Raw genomic sequence first — 7,678 nt, 5'->3', positions numbered from 1 at the left:
GGGGTCCGTCTGCGTCCTCCAATTATGCTGCGCTCATCGTCGTCGCTGATCGTTAGCCGCATCAGGTACTCTTCGTTTAGCTAAGCGTTACAAACGGATTCATACCCTTCGTTGTCGGCGATCGTCATCCGCAGCTGGAGCAGAGCGCTACCGAACGCTTCCAATGGCCATCGATTTCTTACCAGTCGTTTCCGCGGCCAGTTTGAACACGGCACAGGCCATCAGCGTTTTGGGGCAACCACCGCCGTACACGATACGGACCTCTTTGACGGTGGCGGCCAGCATGCAAAGGGCGTCGTGCAGCGAACGATCCGCTTCGTCGGTGATCTGCTGGGTTGTCGCACGGATTACGACGGTACAGATCCTCCTAAGGGAACTCTCGAAGCGCAGCAGCGTGTCCTCGCCGATCATGACCTGCAAGATCTGATTGCAACGACCGAGACGAACCGGGTTGGTCCGGGTTATCACCTTGTCCTTAATTTTGTCCTACTCGGTGACCTCCAGCTCGGCAATCTTAGCTATCGAAACCATCTTGATGCTCTATGCAATAACCTTGAACATGACCGTGTCCATTGGCGTGTTGGCGATCAAGATCTTTGCGTTCTCGATGCGTTTCGTCTGGTGCACTGCACACCGCGCTTGTCTAACAGGAAACCCTCGTTCAGAAACGACTTCTCAAAGCAACCACCGGTCTTTTTTATGCGCTGAATCGCGGTCAATTCCCCGGATCACGGCATCGACGACCAGCTTGGCCAAGTACTACTTTTGCTGGGACCGAATCTACGAGCTGAGCGTCGTCCAGGCAATGTTCATCAAATTCTTCCATGAACTTTTCCGCATCCTTCGAATTGTCCTGAGCTACGGCAATCAGCACCGAACGTGCCACCTGCGTGGACGCTCTCCACCTGGCGATAATCGTCTGCGGGTGCAACATTTGCTCGTTCAGCTAATGTTGAAGTGGCACATCAAAGTGTTGCAACTGGGGAATCGTCGCCCCGTCGATGGTGACCTCAACCTATCCGGCGCTGTGGCCGTGCGCCAGCAGAATAATGTCCATTCCCTTCGGGCCGAGTGTGCTCTTAACCAGGTCGCCGATCGCGATTGCCCCCGCAAACGAGGATAGCCGGGCTATTTCCCCCTTCTCCTCCTCGGCAAACGTTTCGGTGATTCGCTGGGGAAAGATCACAATCACAAACAACAATAAAAATCACAATTAAAATCACTGCTAAACAACAAAATTACCCGGAAACTTTTCTCCTGCGGAGCAATTTTTCTGGCCGTTGACAAAAAAAGCAAAGTTTTGCTTTGAATGTTTCTATCTGTCAAAACTGCTTGAAAAAACAAAAACAAATACCGAGTTGCCAAACATGACCAAAAACTGCTCGACGGCAAGGTTGCAAGATAAATTTCCCTGGTTCAAAAGTCGAGCAGAAACTGGTCGCTTTAACTCGCTTTAACGCGCTTTAGGAAAAAGAAACACGAAAATTGAAGTTTTCTAATGGTACGTTCGTTTGAAAAGCCGGTGCGGCACTGAGTGCCGCACTCGCCGAGTGCCAGTTTTGGTTCAAACGAACTGTCCAGTTTTGCTCTCAGTTTCTTTGCTTGTGTGCGTGCGTAGTGTTTTGTTTTGGTTTTTAAAACGTCAGTTTAAATTGAATCGTGGCGAATTAAACGTCGAGCTAGAGGTAAGTATCAAAATCAATAATAATTTCACCCGATTAAAATTGTGCTTTTCTTCAACTCAGGCTAGGTACGTCATTCACGGTTCAATAAAATCTTGGCTACGGGATCCGGCGCTGTTGGTTCCAAAACAGCGATTTCCCCAACGTTCCGTCGTCTAGTTTTCACTGGCGTCGATCACGTGGTCCATAAACGGAGGCGATTATTGGGGGCTGCTCATTGCGGGAACCACGTACCAACCGTGCCATCGTGCGAAAGAATCCCTCCCCAACGCGTCCTTTATGGGAACCGAACGCACCGGCTTAACTCAAACACGTCTATCTTGCATCTAAAGAAAAATATTTGCTTGTAAATAAACATAAATGTGAAAAACTGCATAATTTTTTGTAATATCATAAAAAAGACAAACTGCATTTCAACATTAGGCGAAGCAAATTAATAGTAAAATACACTACTACTAAAAATCCTGATTACATGTTACACAAAATTTCACAAGTGCTTTATAAATATTCCCATTTCCGTTCACCAAACTGATTTCGCCGAATAGTCTTCAAAAAAAAAATCAATTAAACTTCAAAATATAATTGTTAATGAAATATTTTCATTTGTTCATCAAGTTGTTGTTTTATGTTTTGTCCACGTTTTGAAAATCTTAAACGTAATGTTAGACTTTTATAATTATATAATTAAATTGTTGGACAAGGTAATTGCCAACATGTTTAAAGTTAAAGTTCCCTTAATAAAATCAACAAACAAACAACAAACCATTAATGATATCCAAGTAAATTTAAAGATGAAATAAGAAACCTTCAATTCCAAAATACTCTTAAACTTAAAAAAATAAAAAAAAACTCTTTCATTGCTGAAAAAACAGAAATTTTACAACTTCTAGAATTCAAAAATGGTTTCTTAAAATGTAGTAATTTCAAAACTTTGTTAAAAAAAATCGAAATTCTAATAATTTCAAAACTTCTAAAATTCTTCAAATTAAAATCAAATTATTCGCTCTACAGCATTGCCTTGGCGTTCTCTATTGCGAGATTCCTACTCGAAACTTAGTGTCCGAAGGTTTGATTGTTGAGGCAATTGCAAACCTCTTTTTACACCTAAGCTTCCATCTACCCCGGGATTCGAACTGACGACCTTTGGATTATGAGTCCAACTGCCTACCAGCGACTCCACCGAGGCAGGACCCAGGGAGACGACTCCTACACCTGGACTGAGCTAACGACCTAACCTCTAGGTTAGACCGGGACCAACATTAACTTCCCTGTCCGACGGAAGGCGTGATCAGACAAATTTCGTCTCAAAATTTGCCACCGGGACCTTCTGGGATCAAACCCAGGCCGACTGGGTGAGAGGCAACCACGCTTACCCCTACACCACGGTCCCGGCCCTCTAAAATTCTTACTATTCCTAAAACTCTAAACAAAAAATCCAAGAATTTCAAAACTTCATAGACAGATATTTCTGAAATCTCTAAAATTCCTAAAACACTGTAAATAACTTGAATTTCCTATTTTTTCATTTTTTCAATTTCCAGAATATCAAAATTACCAAAAAATCCAGATAACTAAAATTTATAAATGTTCACTGAAATTCCTAAAACAAATTTAAACAAAATTCCAAAAAATCTAGCATCTTTAAAATTCTAAAATTTCAGGAATTCATTGAATTCCAACAACATTTCGAAAATTCCTGAAACACTTATAATTCAAATAAATACAGAAATGACTAAAACTCTATAGTTCAAAATTCTTCAAATTCTAATATTCTAAAATTATTCTAATTTTTTTTAAATTTTTAAAATTTCAGAGGTTTTTAAATTCTAGCAATTCCTATTTTTTCAATCTCAAAAATTTCTAAGAGCTCTAAAATTCCTGAAGTTCTGATAATTCCAAAAGTTCTTGAAACATTCTTAAAGTTTTTGAAAGAAAATGGAATGAAACCATGCAAATTTTGATACAACTTTTTTGTAATGTTTGGAATTGAAGTTGTTTCAAGAATTTATGAGATTTTAAGAATTTTAAAGATTTTAGAAATAAATATTGGAATTTTTTATTAGTTCTCAGAATTACAGGATTTTTCATGAAAAATATAATTGTTTTACAATTCCAGATATTTTGAAAAAACTAAAATTTTATTTAATAAATACTGTGTTTTTTTAATTTCATAAGTTTTAGAAACTTATGAAATTTTAGAATTTTCTGAATAATAAGAATTTTAGGATTTCCGAAATTCTTAAAATCCCTCGAACTCTTCCATTCCAATCCATTCCACTCGAGAAATAAATCAATGTAAAATACCATAAAATCTTAATTTCAGATTTTTTTTTATTTTTAAATTCTAAAAGCTCTTGAAATTCCTAAAATTTTCAAAAATATTCAAATTACATAATCTTAAAGTTTATAAAATTCTAAAAATTTATATAAAAAAAAATATCAAAAAAAATTAGTTTTAAAATTTTAGAAAAAAAATAATCTTCGTTATATTCCAACATACCAAGAATTGTTGCTTAAATAATAAATTCCTTAAACTATTAAAAATTGTATAGGGATTATAATTAAATGAAATAAATCTCAAAAATAAAATAAAAATTCGAAATTTCTACAATTATTATTAATTATTACTTTATTGAATAGAAATTAAGAAATTTATAGAATTTAAGAAAATTGATTTTGATTTTGGGATTTTTAAAATTTTTTAAATGTTCAGAAATTTTAGGAATTTTGTTTTTTATTTGATAGGATTTCAGAGATTAGGTATATCTATTTGGGAATTTAAAGAATTTTATGGGATTTTAGGAATGTTAAAAACTTCAGGAAATTTTAGGAATTTCTGTTGTTTCAAAATTTCTAGATTTTTGGGTATTATACCCGTTTAAGGAATCATAAGAATTTTTAGAATTTAAATATTATTTATTTTTTATTTTTAAGAATTTTTCGAGTTTCCAGTTTCGAGAAATTCCATCATTTTATTCTACCATTAAAGATTATTTGAATTTTCAGGAATTTCTTAATATTAAGAGATTTAAGAATGTCAAAGATTTTATAAATATTATAAATTTTAGATTTTTTTTTTATTTCAGAATATTCAAATATTCTATATTTTTTTTAATTGAAGATGTTTATGAATTTTTTGAATGTTAGTTTTTTTTTGCTTTTATAGTTTTTGATTTTTTGCGTTTTTGTTTTATTTTTGAGTAGGGGAACAGCGTCTAATTCCAGCATGCTTCTAATGTTGCCATATCAGCACTTTGACTGCAATTACAGCTCATTAAAAGCGTTTTCAACTGAAATCGAGTGATAATCAACTCAATAGGAAGCGAGCAAGCAAGTTGCTATCAATAGTTTTGCCAAATTAGTTGTTGAAATAGTGAAAATCAGCAAATTGGATGGAGTTAGGAGCGAGCGCTTAACCTGCCAAACATACGAGAATTTCCGAGGGGGACGTCACTCCTGCGTTTACCGAGCGATAAAGCTCCCTTCTCAAACCTTTGCAGCACTATCTTTTGCTTTTCCGCTTTATGTTGCTTTAACTCGCGTTAACCGCGATAACTTGCTTTCTGGCTTGCCTTTTGTTGCTTTCACGCATCAGACTGCTCGATTTTTTTGACAGCGAGAACTGTCAAACGCATATGACAGTTCTCGTTGTCAAATCAGTCGAGCAGTTTGTTTTGCTGGAACCGATCGTCTGCCATCGGAATTCTAGACCGCATCACGTCGCCGGAGAACTGCGACGACCACGAGGAGGAGGAAGAACCTTCTTTTTCACCATCTTCCACCTTCCATCTAAATGTTAAGTATATACCTGGACAAAATCGCCAAAGCCGCCGTTATTTTATAGCCGTTTCGAGGATGTTGGTTTGCACCTGCCGCAACGTCGTGATGGACCACACCCGGAAAGCCGGGAATCGATAAGCACTGGAAAAGCAAGAAGTAAGTTTCGTTGGTAGCGGAACGCGAAGAAGGCGGAGAATACGTGTCGTGTGAAACGCGGATCAGGCAACATCCAGAAGGGACGCTTTATTTTGATCCGGACAGCGGGGATTTGAGGTGCCCGTGGGAGTCGCTCAACCTGCATTCCTGTCACACATGAGGTCTGCACAGCTGATTCCACGTAGATTTTTCCCGCCAGTAATGACAGGAAACGTTGACAAACGGAATATGTGCCAAAATCACAAGTGGTTTTTAACATATGAAGGGAAATCATCGTGAACTGGAACTGCCGGTCGTTAGCCCGGGTAAAGTGGAAACGTTGAGATGATTGTTGTCCTCTGCTCTCATCTCGCAAAAAGCCATACAGAGAACCACGTCCCATTAAACCGGCTCCGTGGCTTAATGGTTACGGCTTCTGTCTCCCAAGCAGAAGGTTCAGGGATCAAATCCCGGTCGGTACCTTTGAAATTTGGAATCAGGAATTTGAATATGAATAAAAACTAAAATGAATCAGGTGGGATTCGAACTCACACCTTTGGATTGGTGGTGGTCTGGGACGCTAAGCAGTCGGCCATCAGAAGGTTTACACTCTAGCAGTGAATTGATCCGTAGTGTTGAAACATGTTATCTCTTCTTCTTATATTATTAAATACGCGCTGATCCCTGATTTGCCTGAGGGGATTAGAAGTCTAAATATAGATCGAGTTTCCTTCAGATGCTTGCTTCTATGTTTAGGCGGGGCCGAACAATGCCCAGCGACCTCGGAATTGGACCGCAAGGAGCTCTGTCATTCTGAAATGGGTCGTTGGAAGCAGCGCGAGGGCTATCACCACCTAATACCCGGGACTGAGATAAGTTGTATCAGCATTCGGCATGTACACAGTCTGATACAAATTATACTTTCCCATAATTTCGCTACCGGTTAGCGGGTATTGGATTGGAGCACACACACACAGCGGGGATTTGAGGTGTTCCTCGTACATCGTGATGATGGACCATACGCGGATGCATTCTTCGATAGGCTCCTGTTGTCCAAGTCACACGTCAATCATAGTGCGAAACCTGCCCCTCCAAGTGAGACAATTCCGTGCTGCCTGTCAACAAGTTCAAGGAAAGAAAAGTGGACCAGGACGATACTCCAAAACACAATCAACCCTCCTACAAGGTCGAACGATACCCGCTCAAAACAACAGCATCCAACGCCATCTCAAACCTGGCTGAACACGTACTGATCCGGCTTCAGCGAGTTAGCAGGTTCCGGATGGAATGTGCGAGGAGAGAAAATCGTGAAATCATTTAATCATATTTATATTTTTATCCTATGTTTTTATATATTTATACAGCGATGAAAGCTATGAATTAAATCAGGACAAATTTTAATAAGTTATTTGTTTTCATTTATTCTGCTCGATTTAATCCAAATTGTCCTTCTAGAATTCCGCAGCACCCTTTTTATTCAACTCATTGCAATCCTTGATGTGTTGCGCCACTAGCTTGTGCCGATCGTTTTCCGGAAGGCAATCCATATCCACGTTCACTTCTTTCTCATCCAGTGTTTCAATGTTTTCGGGGTCCGTTTCGCGTCAACCTCCGTCGTACACGATACGGGCCTCTTTGAAGTTAGCGGCCAGCACGCGAAGGGCAGCGTGCAGCGAATGATCCGCTTCGTCGATGATCTGCTGCGTTGCCCCATGGATTTTTTTTTTTTTTATAATACCGAATTACGCACTTCCCAGCAGAAGCTGGGAATATTTCACCTACCTTTTATTTTTTTTAAAGGTTAGGCTCGGACTGCTATGCACGTATGCCAGTGAGAAAAGTTTCTCTTTAAAGGCTGTGCAAACTATTACATAAATTAAAAACTATAGCTAAATTCTAAATCATAAAAACACTGGGTGCGGGTTGTAAGCCGCAGTTGCTGGTAGTGGGCGGTTGGTGGCGGGTGGCGGTGTGCGGCGGGTGGCGTTGGGCGGCGGGTGGTGGGCGGCGGGCGGCGGGCGGTGGGTGGTGGACGGCGGGTGGTGGACGGCGGGTGGGTGGTGGGCGGCGGGCGGTGGACG

The sequence above is a fragment of the Culex pipiens genome, chromosome 1 (genome assembly GCF_016801865.2).
Source record: "Culex pipiens pallens isolate TS chromosome 1, TS_CPP_V2, whole genome shotgun sequence".
Classification (NCBI taxonomy): Eukaryota; Metazoa; Arthropoda; class Insecta; order Diptera; family Culicidae; genus Culex; species Culex pipiens.
Note: the sequence above shows the minus strand (reverse complement) of the source record.